General features: G+C 42.4%; 1 protein-coding gene and 1 pseudogene across 2 annotated transcripts in view; one reads left to right on the forward strand and one right to left on the reverse strand.

The window, feature by feature from the left end:
• The window catches only part of LOC311102845 (transcription regulator protein BACH2-like), a 36,170-nt gene extending 26,147 nt beyond the window's left edge, over positions 1-10,023 (reverse strand). Inside the window, exon 1 of the mRNA XM_084144286.1 lies at positions 9,863-10,023. The gene's annotated coding sequence lies outside the window, so the exon portion shown is untranslated. The remainder of the gene's footprint in view (positions 1-9,862) is intronic.
• A 1,547-nt stretch (positions 10,024-11,570) lies between these two features.
• Positions 11,571-23,237, forward strand: part of LOC311102571 (rab3 GTPase-activating protein non-catalytic subunit-like) — a 26,468-nt pseudogene continuing 14,801 nt past the window's right edge. Inside the window, exons 1-2 of the transcript XR_014615773.1 lie at positions 11,571-11,626; positions 11,712-11,855. The product of XR_014615773.1 is annotated as a rab3 GTPase-activating protein non-catalytic subunit-like (transcript). The remainder of the gene's footprint in view (positions 11,627-11,711; positions 11,856-23,237) is intronic.

The following is a 23,237-nucleotide window of genomic DNA, read 5'->3' on the forward strand; positions in this document are numbered from 1 at the left end:
TTTGGCTTATCTGGTGGGCCCACCCATGGAATGCATGGATTAATGCACCCCCCAAAACAACAAAGACCCAGGGTATGATCTTCTCACCATCTGCCACGGCTCCACTAATCATGCCCTGCCATGCCAGATGGATTGCCAGATATATGGCAAGGTTATCCAACACCAACCCAGCAGCCATGAGCTGTGCCAATACTGGGCCAGAATGCCCGGACTGGGGACATTCTAGTTTCTATAAAGCTGACTGGTATTGGGTTAGTTGATGTGCAATCAAGAGGGCTTTTCTGTTAAATCAATGCATACACATAGAGCATATACATATAGCCTCTGGACTGTATGAAATATATGACAATGTTGGTCTGTGTCAAACTATGCTGCCAAAACGTATTAGCATCGCCTACTATGCTGTCAAAAATCTACACTCCGGTGAACACAATTCTTGCCAGCGGTTGGTCCGGATGAATACATGAATGTGGAATGATGTGTCAAGAAACGCAATAATTCAACCACAATGTGAAAAGAACTGTCATGCTGTGAACATGAATTGTCAATTCAATGCCTATTAAACGTCATGTACTTGTAGCACAGATACGAACACAGCCCACTGGGCACACCATGTCATTTCAACGTGGATAATTGGGTAATATTTGATTGAGATTAAAACCTATATTCACCCACTCAAAAAGACAGCCAAAAGTTTGTTGAATTTCCAATGTGTTATCACTATGCTTTCTAGTGATGTGCGGTTCACGAACAATTTGTTATTTTTGAACAACTACTTTTACTGACTCGCGAGTCATGATTTGTTTTTCTGAGCGACTCGTTCATTTTAGTTGTTCGTTTGACCTGCTAGTGCAGGCCGCAATGAGTCTTACAGCAGGATTAATACACGCTACTCCGGCTCAGCGGCTCCAGAGATGTGCTCCGGCCACCAACTGTCTGTCATATGTGCGCAGGACAATAGATCATGGGAAAATACATGTTTAGAACTGATAATTGATCAGGCGTGGTGCAAGAGTGAATGCAATTAATTGATTATTGAATATTATGATGGACAGAGCTTTCTATAACCTTAACACACACAGCCACTGCTCAACAAACTCGAACTCGAGAAATAATCGTTGGCGGTCTGCAGTTTGCGAACGACATCGCGCTTATCACCCTCACGGCAGTCAAGCAATGCATTCCGCCAAGAGTAGTTCACAATCTAGTCCGGTTGCGGCCCCAACCAGACCTTGTTTCAAATGTATCAACACATTTGTATGCCTAGCAATCAACAAATGTACATTGTTTAAAGCACACGTTTACAAGTCTCAGTCACTAATGACAGCTCCAACAAGAGGCTTGTAGAATCATGACTCTTTCGAGTTTTCAGTTCATCGTTCACTGGTAGGGGGTCCTGTGTGCTCTGGGCATGACTGACTCAAATGAACAAAATGAGTCGAAAGATTTGTTCTTTTGACTGAACGAGCCGAAAAGATCCGAGTCGGTAAAGAGCTGAACTTCCCATCACTAATGCTTTCAACAATCTAAAAGCACAGCAAAGTTCAAATGAGAATACATTGTCAGATATTTTGTTTATTTATACAACAGATTAATGGGTTATCAATGTGCTTTATCTAATAACAGACACAAATGGCCTGGATTGCAGTTGAGATTACATTAAAAGTACATGGTGCAATGCCGTTCGAGATTCTGCGCAGATTATTACAGCAATTGTGAAGATCTCCACAGACCTGCGAAGACCTATGCATGCTATGCTGAACATGCACGCCTTATATGATTATATAAGAAGAAATTTATAGTTACAGTAACCTCAAAATGTGGCCATGGATGTGTTACTCATTTTAAGGTTGAATGTTACATTTGTTTGTAAAATAGCCTTAACTTTAGGTTATTTGCTGTATTAGAAAAGTAATATTGAATTGTGTTTGGTCGACCTCGCAACCAAATATCAACATTTAAAGGAGAAGTATCTACTGCTTGGATAGTTCCATCTGAGCCACTGGCTTAATCCCAACTTGTATTTGTGTTTGAGTTGGAGATGTGAATCCAACATATAATTTGTTAACTTGTCGGCAACTTAATACGCTATTTATTGCATTTCAAAAGTGATATTGAATTGTGTTTGGTTGTCAACGCAACCAAATATCAACATTTGAAGGAGATTTATCTTCTGCTTAGATAGTTCCATCTGTCCCACTGACTTAGTCTGGCTTTAATTCCAGTTTGTCTACAAATTAATAATTGATATGTTGATGACTTTTTCAAATCCAATGTATTTTCCACGTAGATTCCACGTCACAATACGTTGACAAATTACATTGAAACAATGTTGATTCAACCAGTTTGTACCCAGTGGGAGGAAACGGCATGCATCAGGACGTAGGAGGTACACATCCTTTCACACTTTGATAAAAATACACATTTCTGCTGTGCTAGTAGGGCTGGGTGATATGGCCTAAAAATCATATCTCGATTTTTTCAAACTTATGGGCGATTCACTTTTCATGAGATATAGCACAAAAGGCCAATACGTTTTTATCAATGTGTGCACTTCCATACATTTTGCATTTAAAAAAATGTATTTTATGTAATACAGGAATTTGATGGAATATAGGTTTCGATGCAGGTTTGCTGACAGTCATGATGAAAAATCACGGGATCCAGCTGTGAAATAGACAGAATCACATGACAGACACCGCTGCTTGAGCACCATTAAACCCTCTCCTGCATTCACAGGCAGAATGTTAATGGAGGAGAAAGAGAGAGATAGAGAGAGAGAGAGAGAGAGAGAGAGAGAGAGAGAGAGAGAGAGAGAGAGAGAGAGAGAGAGAGAGGGAGAGGGAGAGAGACAGAGACAGAGACAGAGACAGAGACAGAGACAGACAGACAGACAGAGAGAGACAGACAGACAGAGAGAGACAGCGATATGAAGCATAATAAAGGTACATAAAGGAGGGAAAGCTAAAGATAGAGAATACAGAAAGAGAAAGACAATGAAAGCAATAGACAGAAAGAGAGGGATATTCATCTACAGCTTCACTCCACAGTTTGGTCTGTCTGCCCTGGAGTGCTCTGGCACTCAGGCGTCCCCAGAGACAGTCTGTCCTTATCACCTTGGACGGATTGATGGGAGTGATAATGGGGAAAGGAGAGGAGGTGGTGAGGCGTCGCTCCGACTGCTTTTCCTGCACCTCAGCAAACCTCTCAAAGAGACGGGAATCCTGATCCACTCAGTCATACCCACACTTGACTTTCACTATGCTGTACACTGTAAATTATACATGTACCTCACAGTACTGTCTGTACTATGTACATACTAGGAGGCTGTGCTTCAATACTGCCTGACAGACAGTGTGTGGAAGAATAACATATGAGGTGATGTCTCGTATGGATAGATTCCGCATGGGTAACGGTAGATTCTGTACTATGTACTTCTGTACTATGTCTTTCTCCGGTGGTGTTGAATCCAACGCATTGGTTCCACTGTCTGTCTATCATACAGACGTTCTCCCTCTGTGTGACAGCACCGAGAAATGCCTCACAGTGCTTCACCATACATAATGTAATTGTCTATTTCCATGTAAAAGGACCAATGACCACCAACATGTGAAGTTCATAGGAGCATGTCAAATTGGCTGTCAAATGCAAGCTAAGAGTCTATATTTTTTGAAAATTAAGACAGATACTGTATACATTTTTCAGCAATTTTCCATCCTAAAAATTAGGAATAAGCAAAGGGTTTGATTCTGGTCAAACATAAGGAAAAGGGGTCTTAGAAAACATCTACCAGAAAAAGTGTTAAAAGGTATTAGAAATACATCAAAACACAATAATGTTTAAGTAAAGACCCCTGCCAACTAATATCAACACTTATATTTAGTTTTTGAGAAATGTTTCTGCCTTCTATAAGTTTAAGAAACATTGCCTTGTGCCTTGAAATTACGTTACCAAAAACCCATATATCTTTAAGATATTTTCTAATTTCTCTCCCTCATGAGGAGAGAGGATAATGAAAATTCACAAAAGTAACAAGTAATGGTAGACCTCTCAATTAGTTATCGTGTTTTTACTGATAGTAATTTGTTAACTAATTATTAAGTGATTAAAACTAAATTTGCCACCGCTGTGGAAATAAATCCTAGGGGAAACACTGACTATGAATGGAATATGACAGGCTCACACACAAAGACGCAGCAGACACACACACACAAGCGGACACAGACACACAGGCGTATACAGACACAGGCGGACAAAACACCCTCTGGCAATGTCCTCACATGACGACGCTAAGATGAAAATAGACAAAATACGGGTCGGCAGCCGGCAGACAGCATAGCGGTTAGAGAAGCAACCGGAAGGTTGCCAGTTCGAATGCCAGGTCTGACGAGGAAAATCTGTCGGGAAGTGAGCTGGCAACCGGAGGGTTGCTGGTATCAAATCCTAGATACCATCGCCTGCTGTTGTGGACTTGAGCAAGGCACTTAACCCCCCACAACAACTGCTCTATGGGCCCCGTAGTAAAGAGGCACCCCGCTCCATCCTCTCCAACCTTCATGTGTATGTGTGTCTTTCTGAGGGGCTGGGATAAAGCGGAAGTGAAATTTCTGTGACCTTGATACAATTACACAAATAAAGTAATCTTAATCTTAAAGCTGCAATATGTAATTTTTTGGGTGACCCGACCACATTCACATAGAAATGTGAGTTACAGATCTGTCATTCTCATTGAAAGCAAGTCTAAGACGCGGTAGATCTGTTCTATGTGCGCTATTTCTATGCTTCCCGTTCTTAAGTTTTGTTTTTGCATCTTTTACTTTCGGTTTGGTACGTCAGCTTCAAACAGCTGAAAATACAATATTGTTGGTGATGGAAAATATATTTCACATCGGTTTAGATCATACAATGATTCTCTACACTATACTTGCTTGTTTTGTCACATAAACTGAATTTTAGCAACCAGGAAATCGCGGAGTGATTTCTGCATAGTGCATCTTTAATCATAATATAGACACAATCTAGAATTTACACTATAAATGTGACTGTCAAAACGCTACTGATTTTGCTTTTCTGTACATGTCCACATATCTTGGGTGTGTTACTGATATGTTAAGTTACCACAAGTGAATCCTGTTATTTAAGCGAGTGACAGTGACAATACGCCTCCGTCAAATCAAAATCAAACTTTATTTGTCACATGCGCCGAATACAATAGGTGTAGTCCTTACCGTGAAATGCTTATTTACAAGCCCTTAACCAACAATGCAGTTCAAGAAAGAGTTAAGAAAATATTTACAAAATAAACTAGAAATTATAAAAAGTTACACAATAAAATAACAATAACGAGGCTATATACTGGTACCGAGTCAATGTGCGGGTGTACAGGTTAGTCGAGGTAATTTGTACATGTAGGTAGGGGTAAAGTGACTATGCATAAATAATAGACAGCGGGTAGCAGCAGTGTAAAAACAAATGGAAGGGGGGGGTCAATGTAACTAGTCCAGGTGGCTATTTGATTAATTGTTCAGAAGTCTTATGGCTTGGGGGTAGAAGCTGTTAAGGAGCCTTTTGGTCCTAGACTTGGCGCTCCGGTACCGCTTGCCGTGCGGTAGCAGAGAGAACAGTCTATGACTAGGGTGGCTGGAGTCTTTGACAATTTTTGGGGCTTTCTCTGACACCGCCTAGTATATAGGTCCTGGATGGCAGGAAGCTTGGCCCCAGTGATGTACTGGGCCGTACGCACTACCCTCTGTAGCGCCTTTCACTCTCCTTCCAACCACGTGTCTGTCACAGGATGCAAATCGCCAACCTGAACCTGCCCACCACACACTCACTCACTCACTCATTCAAAGTTACTGAAGTAGAAGACACGCCACACTTGCAGTGGTGTGTATTTTACCAAAACGTGTCTTTCGTCTCTCTGTGTTTTAATAATTTTCCTTCAATTCGCTGAATCTATCTCACCGGAGAAATCATCAGAGCGAGGGAAACAGCACCCCTTCTGTCTCAGTATGTTTAGCCCATGTATCTGATGTTGTCTGGACAAAAATAGTATGACATGTTGCCACCGTATCCTTTGATTGATTGATGCCAGCAAGCATTTGGCTTCCCTTGATAAAAAAAAATATAAAATAATTAGACAATCAGCGTTGAGCTGAGCTCAACTGAAGTTCAATATGTAACCCTAACCTAGATGTTGCCTAGTAGGCTCAGTTTAAAGCTGATATATGTAACTTTTGGGGCGACCCGACCAAATTCTCATAGAAATGTGAGTTATAGATCTGTAATTGAAAGCAAGTCTAAGAAGCGGTAGATCCGTTTTATGTGCACTAGTTCTATGCTTCCCGTTCTTAAGTTTTGTTTTTGCGTCTTTTACTTTCGGTTTTGTATACCAGCTTCAACCGGCTGAAAATACAATATTTTTAGTTATTGAAAATATATTTCACAGCGGTTTAGATGGTCAAATGATTCTCTACACATTGCTTATTCTGTCACATAAACTGAAATTAGGCGAACTATTAGAATTTTAGCAACCAGGAAATGGCGGAGCGATTTCTGCATATTGCACCTTTAAGTAGCTTGTTCATTGTTGCTCATGCAAGGAGTTAGGCTACCATGGACAGCCACATGTTATTTAGCAACATTGATTGCACTAAATTGTTTTTGGTATCTTTAAGTTTGTTTTAATTGTATTAGGTCTAGTTGATTTAATGATGTTTACATTTTTGGGGGTGAAATGGTGCTGGAATAGCGGAGGCAGTGCTCCTGTTTACTTTTTGCTGACTTGAGGTAACTCTCTGTGGTTCTAAATCAGTAGTTGTTTAGTAAACTGTCGGAAACATGAACTTGCTTGACCATGATGTAGGTCATGTAACTGTTTGTTACATGCAATATTTGCCTTGTGGACATCACCGGACAGATGTTGCTCTCCGGTTTTGTGATGAAAAAATGTATGTGTGGTTGAATTTATTCCGCCTCTGTGTGACTGTTGTTGTCTCTGCCTTATTGTATATCACAGTGGTGTATGAACGAATGGGTCATAGAGCAAACAACACAATTATTACAACATATGTTGTAATATAGATTTTTTGTCTTCCCCGGTGATTATACCTACGCACCACTACTGCACACTTGACACGATTATATCCTCCTCAACTATCATAACTGCTATTTTAACAACATTACATTTTACAGTACTATTTGTGGTTATATAGTTAAATATTGTTTTTAAAAAAGTGAAGTAATATAAAACAGGTAGGTTACTTTAGGTTAGGTTCAGACTTGTTTTGATGTATTCATAAAATGCTGTAGCAGCTATGCTGAATATTTCATTTTCACAAGCAGTAGCGGTACGTGGGTAAAATCACAGGGGGAAAAAACAGGAAAAAAAGCCATATTACAACCTGTGTTGTGATAATTGCGTTATTTTCTCTATAACCTGTTAGTTCATATGCCTTGCCACCGTGATATATAGGTCTAAGGCCGAGACAATAAGAAGACACAATGGCAGAATAAATTCAACCACACCTTTGTTTCATCACAAAACTGGAGAGCAACCTCTGTCCGGTGAAGTCCACAAAGCATATTGCATGTAACAAATGACCTACAGCATGGTTAAATGACCAACAGCATGGTCAAGCAAGTTAATGGTTTCGACATTTTCGGACTACTAAACAACTATTGATTTAGAACCACGGAGAGTTACTGCAAGTCGCAAAGAAAACCACTATTCCAGCACCATGGGTGGGTGTATAACGCGAACGTCTAGCAACCTAAAGGTTGCAAGCATTTTGCTACACCCGCAATAACATCTGCTAAATATGTATATGTGACCAATAAAATTTGATTTTGATTTGAAGTTCGAATCTCATCACAGACAACTTTAGCTAATTAGCAGCTTTTCAAATACTTACTACTTTTTAGATACTTTTCCAACTACTTAGCATGTTAGCTAACCCTTCCCCTAACCCTTTTAGCTAACCCTTCACATAACCCTAACTTTAATCCTTTTAGCTAACCCTTCCCCTAACCTTAACCTAACTCCTAAACTTAACCCTAACTCCTAGCTAACGTTAGCGAGCTAGCTAACGTTAGCCACCTAGCTAGAATTTGTAACATATCATACATTTGCAAAAATCGTTACATATCATACGTTTTTGCATTTTGAAATGTATTGTATGCTTTACAAATTCCTAACATATAATACTAATTGTAATTCGTAACATATCATACGAAATGGGTGATGGAAACCACAAATTAATACATACCATTCAAAACGTAACATATCATACTATATAGAGTAACAGAGACTCTCGGATTTATGTACAGAATAATACGAAATTCTCTGAGACCAGGTTGTTTGACCAGACAGCATCAGATAGATGGGCTGATACACATACAAAGACCGAGGGGCGCTGTTTCGCTCACTCGAATGCTTTCTCCGGTGAGATACATTCAGCCTCTTGCGAATTGATGGGAAATTATGAAACACAGTGAGACGAAAGATACATTATTTTATTAGTCATTTTTGGGGGGAAGCCTGGCTTCCCTTGGCATCCATGAATACACGCCACTGTTCACAAGTCATCTCTCACTTGCCATGTTCTACTCAATTTAGGACATTATCCTGGTGCGTGGTTGTGTGCATGTAGCTAGCTTCCCATGCATGGTTGAATGTGTTCATTGACTGGCTCTGGCAGACTGACAACAACTCAGGGTCGTCCAAGTCCCACCTCCTCATTTCCCCCTCTCCCTCACTCTCTTCCTTTCATTTAAAATCAATGATGTAAATCCGCTTCATCGGAATCCGGTGCTGTGCTAAAAATGTTCCACTCTCAAGTGCTTGAGTTGCTGTTGCACCCAATCCGCCTTTCCCCGTCATGTGAGACCATAAACAAAGAAAGATAAGGGCGCCCAAATGATCTTAGTAAGATTAGATTAAAACAAAGAGGCAGCTGTGCAAAGACCTCTCAAGCAACAGGGCAGGGAGTGCGATTCACACCACATTTCAGATTGAAAGATTAAAATGTTATTAAACGGCCAGAAGGGGTAGACCTATGAGGAACATTGAGGTTCATGCATGGCACTGAAACGAAATCCATTATATTAAATCAAATTAATCAATCAATGCAATACATCCATAAAATAAGATTAGGACATTCAATCAGTGATAATAATAATAAAATAATTTAAGGTATTAATCTGCATATGTTAAGATTTATTGTCAGTTGTAATTGGTGTGTGTAGCCTAACACGTGCGGAGCAGAGTGACATCTTGCCGTTAAACAAAAATTGTCAATGTGCAATTTATTTCCAGTTTTTCGTGTGTATAAATCTATATTGCATGATTGCAAGTCACTAATTCGTTGAAAAACGTTAATAAAATGTCCTTCTAGAGTGGCCAAGGGCGGGAATAGTAGCTACGAGATGTGATCCTTTGTCCCTCTCTGCCCCCCTTTCCGCAAAATGACAGTGCCCTTAACGTTATGGAAGCTCGAGTCATGTTGACCATAAAGCGACCACCCAGCCTCTGCGCTTTGACGGTTCGAAAACATGCCCCCCACGACAAAGCGCACTGTCACCGCTCTGCACAATGGGACGACCACTTCAAGGTATAGCCAAATTAAGGATATTTGTGTGCTATGATGATTAACAAAGTAAAAAAATACACGCGTCTCTATGCATTTACGCATGCATATGATTTGATGTCAACAAAGAATTTATGGGAATTGTAATGCAATGCGCGGCAACATCAGCAGAAAACAATAATTGAAAATTGAACAATGCAATCGGGAAAAGGGACGCACTTTAAACCAAAGCCATAATGTCATTAGTTATAGGTAATAAGCAGTAATAAGCTCACCTTAACTTTCCAGTTTTCTTGCACGTCAGCGCTCGGTTGGTCTCTTACAAATTATAATGGTTCCACATGGTGACTTCAGCAGCAGCCCTTACAAACTGCTGAAACCGCGTGTTTTTCAATAGTCATCAATATTTTGTTTAATAACGTGTAAAAGTGTGGTTACACTATTACAATTTCTCTTTAGTGAATGTTACCGTTTCTGTCCTTTTGAAAAACAGCGTACAGCTTCCTCTGCTGTTTGTATCGCTTATGAAACGCCTTCTCCCAAGAGCTACATTGTTGACATTCGAGCGCTGACGTCACCCTGTCCCTCATTCACAACAATGCGCTGTGCAGAAATTACGCTACAGCCCCCGTAGATTTGACATTTTACTCAAAGTAGCGGGACGCACCTAGAGTTGGTGAATTGGCCTTACAATCATGTCACCGTACGTACCATTGGCTATAGAAGTGTTTGATTCAGCGTTGAGCGCGGCACCGGGGGATAGCTAGGAATGAAGACAGCATACAATGATGATGATCCTATGATGAAGCACCATGAATAAAGGACAAAATAACATCCTATCATCATACCAGCCCGAAGCCATAAAAAAGCTATAATAATAATACATCTCACTGATGTCTTCGAACACATTTAAACACATTTATGACCAACTGATTATCATCACTCAGAGCAAACAATCCCCTTATTGCACATCATCAGCCTCCCCTTGAGTAGCAGAGATGCTTGTCAGACTCTATTCACATCACTGTTAGACCTCAGGACACAGAAAGCATGATCTCATCCTGCTACAGATCCATAACTGACTGACTGACTGGCTGACTGAACAATAGCCAGCATCAGCAGTGTTCAGAACCCCATTCCCCATGATGCTACTAAAACCCTACACAATCACCATCAAGTGATGATAATATAGGCTATATAATGGTAATGGTACATGATAGTATATTTTTCTAAAATAAATTATATTATGGCCTATGAGTTTCAAGTATCAAAGCATATTTACAGAAGGCATATGACCCTCTATTTGTCTGTTTGAGCATGCAGCTAAAGGTGAGAATGCCACAGGCAGGAAACAGTGGGCTTTGACATGATACAAGCTTGTTAGTCGCCTACACAGACATCCTATTTCAAGATAATTGTTTCAGGCTGTAACACAGAATGTGTGTGAAATATCATGGCAAGTCTCTCCACTGGACAAAAAACCTACCTACATTTCATTTGAATGATCAATTATAGACAATCATAATCAATGGCCATTTGTTACATAATTAGACAAATATGATTTAGAGGTTACAGCAGACATGAGACTCTGTCCTCTCCTCAGCATTATGCAGACACATATTGGTTCAGTACGGAGGCCACTCTAATATAGGTAATATAGAGTGTGATTTCTAATATAGAGGCAGCAGATCCCCAAGGAGCTTGCAAGCTATAACGTTTTATCAGGTTGCCACAGACGTGCTGCTCCTGGAGCCCATTTATTTTCCCTGTGTGGCATGGCCGGGGTGGGACTATAATTCGGCCCAGGCATTTTATCCACACCAGCCCACATCAATGCGCACGCCGCCAACTCATATGCTCTGTATGGTGGAGAGAGGAGTGTCTTTGTAGTGTATTGCTTTGCTTGTATGTGTGTGTGGGAGGGGGGGGGGGGCTTAAGGGTAGACCTTGTCAAAGAGGTGGGGCTTTAGAAGGGACTGAAAGATGGTGATGGTCTCAGAGTCACAGATGGCTGGAGGGATGAAGTTCCAGAGCCTAGGGTGGATTTGGTGCCTATGAGGAGGAGTTCCGTTTTATCACTGTTGAGCTTGAGTAACTTTTGTTGCATCCATGTTTTGATTGCAGAGAGGCAGGATTCAATGTGGGTCAGAGGTGGGCTGAGGAGGGATTTGGCACTGATGTAGATCTGGGTGTCATCGGCATAGCAGTGGAAGTCAAGGTTGAAGTGACAGAGGATCTGACCAAAGGGGAGGATGTAGATGATGAAGAGTAAGGGACCCAGCACAGAGCCCTGAAGGACACTCTCTGTACCTGCAGCTGAGTCTGATGTTTTGCAATTGAGGGAGACGTAGTGGGTCCGGTTTGTAAGGTATGATTGTAGCCTGGAGAGTGCGCTGCCCTCAACACCTAGACCCTCAAGCCTGGTGAGGAGAATCTGATCGCTCACTGTGTCAAAAGCGGCACTCAGGTCGAGGAGAATCAGGATGTTGAGGGCACCAGCATCAGCAGAGGTGAGGAGGTCATTGACAACTTTGAGGAGTGCAGTTTCAGTACCGTGGAGGGGGCGGAAACCAGACTGGAGGCACCCTACACACCATACTTAGACACAGGCAGTAGTGCTGACACATAACATTGGCAGTACAGTACAGCGTTTCTCAACCATTTCTGTACCAGTGACTGGCGAGACATGGTCCTCCTCCTCTTGTTTAACCAGCTCATGTTTAAAACCAATGCAATATTTAAAACACACTGGAAATACAACTCATCATTATAACTGTGCCTCTGCTCTAGACATTTTGTTTGCCTCCCTGTTGTGCTTTCTATCAGTCTCAGCATCTTCTCTGCTGTGACCCTGTGCTTCTTTTCTTCTCTGTGTCTGTCTGCTTAAGACTTATACGTTATAAAACGCAAGCTACTGACTTAGGCTATATTGCAAATGAGTGCCTGTCGTGTGTGTTCCCCTGAATCAACACCTACCTTCAATTAGCCGCCGAAATTGTCGCAACCCCTATTAGCCTGTTCAACCTCTTTTTCGTAACGTCTGAGATCCCCAGAAATTGGAAAGCTGCCGCAGTCATCCCCCTCTTCAAAGGGGTTGACACTCTAGATCCAAACTGTTACAGACCTATATCCATCCTGCCCTGCCTTTCGAAAGTTTTTGAAAGCCAAGTTAACAAACAGATCACCGACCATTTCGAATCCCACCGTACCTTCTCCGCTATGCAATCCGGTTTCCGAGCTGGTCATGGGTGCACCTCAGCCACGCTCAAGGTCCTAAACGATATTATAAACGCGATCGATAAAATACAGTACTGCGCAGCAGTCTTCATTGACCTGGCCAAGGCTTTCGACTCTGTCAACCACTGCATTCTTATTGGCAGACTAAATAGCCTTGGTTTCTCAAATGACTGCCTCGCCTGGTTCACCAACTGTTTTTTTTTTTTTTTTCACCTTTATTTAACCAGGTAAGCCAGTTGAGAACAGGTTCTCATTTACAACTGCGACCTGGCCAAGATAAAGCAAAGCAGTGCAATAAAAACAACACAGAGTTACATATGGGGTAAAAAACATAAAGTCAAAAATACAACAGAAAATATATATACAGTGTGTGCAAATGTAGCAAGTTATGGAGGTAAGGCAATAAATAGGCTATAGTGCAAAATAATTACAATAGTATTAACACTGGAATGCTAGATGTGCAAGATATTATGTGCAAATAGAGATACTGGGGTGCAAAGGAGCAAAATAAATAACAATATAGGGATGAGGTAGTTGGGTGGGCTAATTTCAGATGGGCTATGTACAGGTGCAGTGATCGGTAAGGTGCTCTGACAACTGATGCTTAAAGTTATTGAGGGAGATAAGTCTCCAGCTTCAGAGATTTTTGCAATTCGTTCCAGTCATTGGCAGCAGAGAACTGGAAGGAATGGCGGCCAAAGGAGGTGTTGGCTTTGGGAATGACCAGTGAGATATACCTGCTGGAGCGCAGACTACGGGTGGGTGCTGCTATGGTGACCAATGAGCTAAGATAAGGCGGGGATTTGCCTAGCAGTGATTTATAGATGGCCTGGAGCCAGTGGGTTTGACGACGAACATGTAGTGAGGACCAGCCAACAAGAGCGTACAGGTCACAGTGGTGGGTAGTGTATGGGGCTTTGGAGACAAAACGGATGGCACTGTGATAGACTACATCCAATTTGCTGAGTAGAGTGTTGGAGGCTATTTTGTAAATGACATCGCCGAAGTCAAGGATCGGTAGGATAGTCAGTTTTACGAGGGCATGTTTGGCAGCATGAGTGAAGGAGGCTTTGTTGCGAAATAGGAAGCCGATTCTAGATTTAACTTTGGATTGGAGATTCTTTACGTGAGTCTGGAAGTTGAGTTTACAGTCTAACCAGACACCTAGGTATTTGTAGTTGTCCACATACTCTAGGTCAGACCCGTCGAGAGTGGTGATTCTAGTCGGGTGGGCGGGTGCCAGCAGCGTTCGATTGAAAAGCATGCATTTAGTTTTACTAGTGTTTAAGAGCAGTTGGAGGCTACTGAAGGAGTGTTGTATGGCATTGAAGCTCGTTTGGAGGTTTGTTAACACAGTGTCCAATGAAGGGCCAGATGTATACAAAATGGTGTCGTCTGCGTAGAGGTGGATCTGAGAGTCACCAGCAGCAAGAGCGACATCATTGATATACACGGAGAAAAGTGTCGGCCCAAGAATTGAACCCTGTGGCACCCCCATAGAGACTGCCATAGGTCCAGACAACAGGCCCTCCGATTTGACATTTTACATTTACATTTTAGTCATTTAGCAGACGCTCTTATCCAGAGCGACTTACAGAAGCAATTAGGGTTAAGTGCCTTGCTCAAGGGCACATCGACAGATTTTTCACCTAGTCGGCTCGGGGATTAGAACCAGCGACCTTTCGGTTACTGGCACAACGCTCTTACCCACTAAGCTACCTGCCGCACACTGAACTCTATCTGAGAAGTAGTTGGTGAACCAGGCGAGGCAGTCATTTGAGAAACCAAGGCTATTTAGTCTGCCAATAAGAATGCGGTGGTTGACAGAGTCGAAAGCCTTGGCCAGGTCGATGAAGACGGCTGCACAGTACTGTCTATTATCAATCGCGGTTATAATATCGTTTAGGACCTTGAGCGTGGCTGAAGTGCACCCATGACCAGCTCGGAAACCGGATTGCATAGCGGAGAAGGTACGGTGGTATTCGAAATGGTCGGTGATCTGTTTGTTATCTTGGCTTTCAAATACTTTCGAAAGGCAGGGCAGGATGGATATAGGTCTGTAGCAGTTTGGATCTAGAGTGTCACCCCCTTTGAAGAGGGGGATGACCGCGGCAGCTTTCCAATCTCTGGGGATCTCAGACGTTATGAAAGAGAGGTTGAACAGACTAGTAATAGGGGTTGCGACAATTTCGGTGGCTAGTTTTAGAAAGAAAGGGTCCAGATTGTCTAGCCCAGCTGATTTGTAGGGGTCCAGATTTTGCAGCGCTTTCAAAACATCAGCTGTCTGAATTTGTGTGAAGGAGAAGCGGGGGGGGCATGGGCAAGTTGCAGCGGAGGGTGCAGAGTTGGTGGCCGGGGTAGTGGTAGCCAGATGGAAAGCATGGCCAGCTGTAGCAAAATGCTTGTTGAAATTCTCGATTATTGTAGATTTATCGGTGGTGATAGTGTTTCCTAGCCTCAGTGCAGTGGGCAGCTGGGAGGAAGTGCTCTTATTCTCCATGGACTTTACAGTGTCCCAAAACTTTTTGGAGTTAGTGCTACAGGATGCAAATTTCTGTTTGAAAAAGTTAGCCTTTGCTTTCCTGACTGCTTGTGTATATTGGTTCCTAACTTCCCTGAAAAGTTGCATATCGCGGGGGCTATTTGATGCTAATGCTGTACGCCACAGGATGTTTTTGTGCTGGTCAAGGGCAGTCAAGTCTGAGGAGAACCAGGGGCTATATCGGTTCTTAGTTCTGTATTTTTTGAATGGGGCATGTTTATTTAAGATTGAGAGGAAATTACTTTTAAGGAACAACCAGGCATCCTCTACTGACGGAATGAGATCTATATCCATCCAGGATACCTGGGCCAGGTCAATTAGGAAGGCCTGCTCGCTAAAGTGTTTTAGGGAGCGTTTGACAGTGATGAGGGGTGGTCGTTTGACCGCGGACCCGTTACGGACGCAGGCAATAAGGCAGTGATCGCTGAGATCCTGGTTGAAGACAGCTGAGGTGTATTTAGAGGGTATGTTAGTCAGGATGATATCTATGAGGGTACCCATGTTTACGGATTTAGGGTTGTACCTGGTAGGTTCGTTGATAATTTGCGTGAGGTTGAGGGCATCTAGTTTGGATTGTAGGATGGCTGGGGTATTAAGCATATCCCAATTTAGGTCACCAAGCAGTACGAACTCTGAGGATAAATGGGGGGCAATCAATTCACATATGGTGTCCAGTGCACAGCTGGGGGCTGAGGGGGGTCTGTAGCAAGCGGCAACAGTGAGAGACTTATTTCTGGAAAGGTGGATTTTTAGAAGTAGAAGCTCAAACTGTTTGGGCACAGACCTGGATAGTATGATAACTACTTCTCAGATAGTGTTCAATGTGTCAAATCGGAGGGCCTGTTGTCTGGACCTCTGGCAGTCTCTATGGGTGCCACAGGGTTCAATTCTCGGGCCGACTCTATTCTCTGTGTATATCAATGATGTCGCTCTTGCTGCTGGTGACGCTCGGATCCACCTCTATGCGGACGATACCATTTTGTATACATCTGGCCCTTCATTGGACACCTCCAAACGAGCTTCAACGCCATACAAAACTCCTTCCGTAGCCTCCAACTGCTCTTAAACACTAGTAAAACTAAATGCATGCTCTTCAACCGAACGCTGCTTGCACCCGCCCACCCGACTAGAATCACTACTCTCGGCGGGTCTGACCTAGAGTATGTGGACAACTACAAATACCTAGGTGTCTGGTTAGACTGTAAACTCTCCTTCTAGACTCACATTAAGTATCTCCAATCAAAAGTTAGATCTAGAATCGTCTTCCTATTTCGCAACAAAGCCTCCTTCACTCATGCTGCCAAACATGCCCTCGTAAAACTGACTATCCTACCGATCCTTGAATTCGGCGATGTCATTTACAAAATAGCCTCCAACACTCTACTCAGCAAATTGGATGTAGTCTTTCACAGTGCCATCCGTTTTGTCACCAAAGCCCCATATACTACCCACCATTGTGACCTGTATGCTCTTGTTGGCTGGCCCTCACTACATATTCGTCGCCAAACCCACTGGCTCCAGGTCATCTATAAATCACTGCTAGGCAAATCCCTGTCTTATCTTAGCTCACTGGTCACCATAGCAACACCCACCCGTAGTCTGCGCTCCAGCAGGTATATCTCACTGGTCATCCCCAAAGCCAACACCTCCTTTGGCCGCCATTCCTTCCAGTTCTCTGCTGCCAATGACTGGAACGAATTGCAAAAATCTCTGAAGCTGGAGACTCTTATCTCCCTCACTAACTTTAAGCATCAGTTGTCAGAGCATCTTACCGATCACTGCACCTATAATATAATAATAATAATATGCCATTTAGCAGACGCTTTTATCCAAAGCGTGCATACATTTTTGTGTATGGGTGGTCCCGGGGATCGAACCCACTACCTTGGCGTTACAAGCGCCGTGCTCTACCAGCAGAGCTACAGACCTGTACACAGCCTATCTGCAATTAGCCCATCCAACTACCTCATCCCCATATTGTTATTTATTTTGCTAATTTGCACCCCAGTATCTCTATTTGCACATCATCTTTTGCACATCTATCATTCCAGTGTTAATACGAAATTGTAACTATTTTGCACTATGGCCTATTTATTGCCTTACCTCCATAATTTACTACATTCACACACACTGTATATATATTTTCTGTTGTATTTTTGATTTTATGTTTTGTGTACCCCATATGTAATTCTGTGTTGTTGTTTTTATCGCACTGCTTTGCTTTATCTTGGCCAGGTCGCAGTTGTAAATGAGAACTTGTTCTCAACTGGCTTACCTGGTTAAATAAAGGTGAAATAAAAATAAATAAATAAAAGTGTTAATTACTATTACAGGGCTCCAGACTAATATTTTCCCCTGGTATCACTGGTGCCACTTACCTTTACAGTTGGTGGCACAAGCCCAGGATTTGGTTGAACCAAAATCATGAGTAATCATCTTATAAAGTCATTCACAGTTCAAATGGCCGGTACCCATTTGGTGCGCACGCCGCTCCATATCTCAAAGCATTATCAAATATCTTGGTTGTAAAATTGTTGCTATTGATGAATTATTATACCTACAGAAAGCGGAGGCACTCCTCTCTTCATCAGGGACAAGTGAACAAAGCTTCCAAAGCTGTATTTTTCCCGCAATTGCATTTTGAAATGTTATACGATCAGAACACATGTATCTCTCGAGCGCATTGGGGGAGAGGAGAGTGGCTCGCTCATTACAGCAGCAGGCCCCACGAAACAGGCACAGGGGCAGGGCACACACTTTCATTACAGAAATCATGAGAATAATGCTTTACTATTTGACCAAATCATGGTTTTAGTGATCCAAAAATAGGACGTTTTGAGTGAGGTGACAATGTAGAATGTACTTTTTCTATGTTTATTCATAGGTTGCACCTCCGGCACTCGGTCGCGTCATGCCATCGTTATGAACGTTCTCAAGCCGCCCTCTATCGGCGGCACCATAGTGGTGCCCTAAAGTGGTGATAAGCCCAGTCATACTGGACGGAGGCTAACTAGCTACTATAGTGTTTCGAAAATACGATGACATTTCTAAAGTAGTCAAATATTTAGTAGTAAACAGCTTTGCCAGCGTTATCATGTCGTCAAATTTACTTTAGACAGATGGCAATGTTGTCATTAACTAGCAAAGTTCGTAAAAAATAACTAGCAATGCTAACGTTAGCTAGCTAAAATCCGGTGGCCTCCCGTCAATTTTAGCTAGCTAGCAAACGTTATAGTGCACCTAAAGTCAATCTGGTGATATCACAATGTTCTCCTACTAATTAATTGCCAACTTTTGAATGCCATTGTATTTCCAAGCCACTGTAAAGCACTTTTGATGAAATCTTCATCAGTGCTCATTGACGATGCATTGAGTAGAATGCTCATTCGGCATCAATCCAAAACTAACGTTCAAAACAATATTGTGAGGAAACATGCAACCCATGAATAGGCACCGTTTCCGTTTTTTTACGATCCCATGATCTTGGCTGTCTAGCAGATGAGAGCCGGACCAGGTCTCTTTGCTGATATTTTTGTAAATATTTTTTCCACAATGTATCTGTTATACTGATCTCTAATGTTGATCAGAGGGCAACGCCCCCCCCCCCCCCCCCCCATACCAAGTCACCTTGTCCTTTATTTATTTGTATATAAAAATATATATGTTTTCACTGTGTGTCAATTTAGACCAGCCCACCCAACAAAAAATTGTCCAGCCCATCTGGCATTTGCCAGAATTGCCAGATGGCCAATCCGCCCCTACTGTGTGGTATTCAGATTGGCCCACATTCTCAATGTCAAGTGGTATAAATAACCAAAGCTGATTCTCACTGCAGATCTATCTGCTCAACAGCTGGACATGGTGTACTAAGTGGTAATGCAATGAGCCAGTGATGTGGATAATCACACATTTTACACTTGCTTCAAATGCAGTGTAAAATTGACAATGAAGACACATTAGAAAATAATCAGATGTTGCTTTGCTAGTCATATCCCATATAAGCGACTGTCAAAAATGCCTTTCTCCGATGCAGGTCTAAGGCACTGCATCGCAGTGCTTGAGGTGTCACTACAGACCCGGGTTCAATCCCAGGCTGTGTCACAGCCGGCCGTGACTGGGAGACCCATGAGGCTGCGCACAATTGGCCCAGCGTCGTCCGGGTGAGGGGAGGGTTTGGCTGGCTGGGATGTCCTTGTCCCATTGCGCTCTAGCGACTCCTTGTGGCGGGCCGGGAGCCTGCAGGCTGACTTCGGTCGCCAGTTGTACAGTGTTTCCGCCGACATGTGTCGGGTTAAGCGAGCAGTGTGTCAAGAAGTAGTGCGGCTTGGCAGGGTCGTGTTTCGGAGGACGCATGGCTCTCGACCTTCGCATGGCTCTCGACCTTCGCCTCTTCCGAGTCCGTACGGGAGTTGCAGCGATGGGACAAGACTGTAACTACCAACTGGGGAGAAAAAAGGTGTAAAAGTTCAAAAATAATACTAATACATTTTTTTTTTTTTTATCATTTCTGCAACAGGTACTGGAGACACAATTACACACAGTCAAATTGACAAGTCCCTCAGAGCACTAAACAACAGGAGGCCGTGGCCTACACTTTAACATGACCTGAAATTGAACAAGACTCTGCTGTCAATTCTCTCGTTTCCTCTCCTCTCTTTTTAAAGGAGAGATTAAAGATGACACAGCAGCGTCTTATTTTTCTTGATGGAAACATGTAGGCTACATTCCTGCGTAGGCAGGTTGGTGGGTGGGTAACTGGGTTCAAACTCAGTCCAAATGTTTTGTTTAAGACTGAGGGTTGTATAGGAAGCATTCATACACAAAATGTGAAATCGAATAACCATATCAAATTGCCAGTAGTCAGTCTTATTGCATGAAAGATTATCATACTCATTTTGACCTAATTAAGCTACTGAAATAGCCTACTTTGGTAACTATGGAAACACTTTCAAGTAAATTGGTTTCACAAACATTATGAACACAATATCTATCATACATACAGTACAGATGTAGGATCTTAATTTGATCACCCTGTTGCAGGAGAACTTTCCATTTTAAACTTGTAGCGTATTTGAGGTTTAAAAAGGCTTCTAAAGGTTGTAATTTCCACTTTGAAATTTGACTTGATTTTCCCTTACGAAAAATGTATCAACCTCTACAAAAAAAAAATATATATATATTTTCCTGTTGCTGCAGGATTATTTTCCTGCTGTAGCAAACTGGCTCAAATTAAGATCCTACCTTTCTACTGTGAAAAATAACATGTTAATTTTAGAACTTCATCCTCAAAACAAGTCAATGTAAGGGTCAAAGACAAAGCATACTCACCATGCAGGGCAAACGACTCTATGAAGACCAGCATTTTCACATTAGCTGAGCAGCTTGTAACAGGAATGGTAGAGAGAGTGAGATCATCAGTCTTCTTCGCCAACACAAGCCAGTCATGTTAGTCACTAACCAGTGATTTAGCCATCATATCCTCACTGCACTACAGACAAAGCAAACCTCCTCTGTCAGGACTGAGCAAGTCCTTTGTCATCACAATGTTTCATCTGGGAGACAAAACATACTTCAGAAACATAAAAATGGTTTAGGATTTGTTCCATACCTTACTCAAATACTTAATTTACAGTGCATTCGGAAAGTTTTCAGACCCCTTGTCTTTTTCCACATTTTGTTACGTTACAGCCTTATTCTAAAATTGATTAAATACTTTTTCCCTCATCAATCTACACACAATACCCCATAATAACAAAGAGAAATCTGGTTTTTATAGATTTTTGCAAATTTATTAAAAATAAAAAACAGAAATACCTTACCGTATTCAGACCCTTTGCTATGAGACTCGAAATTGAGATCAGGTGCATTCTGTTTCCATTGATCATCCTTGAGATGTTTCTACAACTTAATTGGAGTCCACCTGTGGTAAATTCAATTGATTGGACATGATTTGGAAAGGCACACACCTGTCTATATAAGGTCCCACAGTTGACAGTGCATGTCAGAGCAAAAACCAAGCCATGAGGTCGAAGGAATTGTCCGTAGAGCTCCGAGACAGGATTGTGTCGAGGCACAGATCTGGGGAAGGGCACCAAAAGATTTCTGCAGCATTGAAGGTCCCCAAGAACAACACAGTGGCCTCCATCATTCTTAAAAATAATTTAAGAAGAAGTTTGGAACCACCAAGACTCTTCCTAGAGCTAGCCTCCCGGCCAAACTGAGCAATCGGGGGAGAAGGGCCTTGGTCAGGGAGGTGACCAAAAACCTGATGGTCACTCTGGTAGAGCAGAGTTCCTCTGTGGAGATGGGAGAACCTTCCAGAAGGACAACCATCTCTGCAGCACCCCACCAGTCAGGCCTTTATGGTAGAGTGGCCAGAGGGAGGCCACTCCTCAGTAAAAGGCACATGACAGCCCGCTTGGAGTTTGCCAAAAGGCATCTAAAGACTCTCAGACCATGAGAAACAAGATTCTCTGGTCTGATGAAAGCAAGATTGAACTCTTTGGCCTGAATGCCAAGCGTCACATCTGGAGGAAACCTGGCACCATCCCTACTGTGAAGCATGGTGGTAGCAGCATTATGCTGTGGGGATGTTTTTCAGCAGCAGGGACTGGGAGACTAGTCAAGATTGAGGGAAAGATGAACGGAGCAAAGTACAGAGAGATACTTAATGAAAACCTGCTCCAGTGCACTCAGGACCTCAGAATGGGGCGAAGGTTCACCTTCCAATAGGACAATGACCCTAAGCACAGAGCTAAGACAACGCAGGAGTGACTTCGGGACAAGTCTCTGAATGTCCTTGAGTGGCCCAGCCAGAGCCCGGACTTGAACCCGATCGAACATCTCTGGAGAGACCTGAAAATAGCTGTGCAGCTTGAGAGGATCTTGAGAGCTTGAGAGGATCTGCAGAGAAGAATGGGAGAAGCTCCCCAAATATAGGTCCGCCAAGCTTGTAGCGTCATACCCAAGACTCAAGGCTGTAATCGCTGCCAAATGTCCTTCAACAAAGTAGAGTGAAGGGTCTGAATACTTATGTAAATGCACTGTAGATGTAAAGGAGCTCATGACTTTCTTCAGTACGTTTGATGAGCACGCAAATGGCACATACGTTTATCTTGAAGAGGGGCTACCAAAATTATTTGGTATGCATCAAACGCATGACCAAGCACCACAGTTAAATAAAGGATATTAAAAAACTGTGCTCAAAGGGTGTCACCAACTTACAAAAAGTAGGGAACAAGTCAATTGAAATAAAGGACATTGATATTATTCTACCTTCCCAAAGTGAAATTGGTGCATTCACCTTATAGCCAGTGGGATAACCACTTTACAATATGTTTTTTTTCTTTGGGGTGGGGTAAGGGGGGGTAGAAGGATTACTTTATCCTATCCCAGGTATTCCTTAGAGGTGGGGTTTCAAGTGTCTCCGGAAGGTGGTGAGTGACTCCGCTGTCCTGGCGTCGTGAGGGAGCTTGTTCCACCATTGGGGTGCCAGAGCAGCGAACAGTTTTTCTAAGAATATATCAAAACCACTGAAACCGTAGATAGTAGGAAATGTCTTATGCACTCAAGCATACAGGCATTTCAGAACTGCCAAGTGATACACAAAGTGCAGACAAAATCCAAAAGATATGCTAGGGAAACAGATTACATTATATTCAATCATGATGTCTTTTATACAAAGAATGTAAAAGCAGCCTTTTCTTGTGTGCATTAACTTTTTTAATGCAGTACTTTTGAAGTTCTTAAGATATACATTCAAAAGTGCATTGACAACCTTTCTGGTTTTGCAAGTCAAAACGCTATTTAGAAAAATACAGTACACAGAGTGAGATACAGCCTAAGGCAACTTGTGAATACGCACACAGAGG

Source organism: Coregonus lavaretus (assembly GCF_964263955.1).
Source record: "Coregonus lavaretus genome assembly, chromosome: 27".
Classification (NCBI taxonomy): domain Eukaryota; kingdom Metazoa; phylum Chordata; class Actinopteri; order Salmoniformes; family Salmonidae; genus Coregonus; species Coregonus lavaretus.